This window comes from Triticum dicoccoides, chromosome 6A (genome assembly GCF_002162155.2).
Source record: "Triticum dicoccoides isolate Atlit2015 ecotype Zavitan chromosome 6A, WEW_v2.0, whole genome shotgun sequence".
Lineage (NCBI taxonomy): Eukaryota > Viridiplantae > Streptophyta > Magnoliopsida > Poales > Poaceae > Triticum > Triticum dicoccoides.
In genome coordinates this window covers 630,339,051-630,339,749 of record NC_041390.1, presented here as the reverse complement: position 1 = coordinate 630,339,749, position 699 = coordinate 630,339,051, and positions in this window count along the sequence as shown.

The following is a 699-nucleotide window of genomic DNA, read 5'->3' as shown; positions in this document are numbered from 1 at the left end:
GATAATTGACTTGGATTCGGTCTTGGTTAGCCGGTAGTTGATCGCTTGTGCTTTTCCTATGATCTCTATTTAATCTTCGACTAGGTATATATAATTGACCACTTATGCTTTTCCTGTGATGGAAGTGGCGTTACTGGTGTGAGCTGACTAGTTTTTACCAGTGCTCTCTGTTTCATCAATCTTCCACCAAAGTGTACTTGGCCATTTGTGCCTTTTCTGTCATGTTTAGTGTCTCTCCTATTTCAGTGAGCAAAAAGCAAGAGGATATTTTTGCTGCCCTTTCTTGCTCGTCATTGTTTGCTAGTTGTAGGAGTAGATTAGTTATTTTGTTTGGTTTTTTAAGTTGTTTTGATATTTTTGCGGTGTAAAAGCATAATGCAAGATCAATCGGTTTCGGTAATCCAAAAAGGACCCTGTTCACGGGTGTGTCGGAGTGTACCAACAAGCCCTGGGTCGGTGGGTCCATCGATGAAGCGATGGGATGCCCAGACCTTGACAACAGGCATTATTTGGTTGGAGTCAAAAGCCGGAACTCAGCCCATGGGACAACCATTCATATGTTGTCATGTAGTTCGCCTCTCTTCTTAGCTTCATTTGGTCATTGCACTGATAGATGCAACGAGTCATCTAGCTAGTATATTAGAGATAATAGTAGATGGTGGTAAATTGTAAACTACATGTGAAGACAGTGGTGGATAA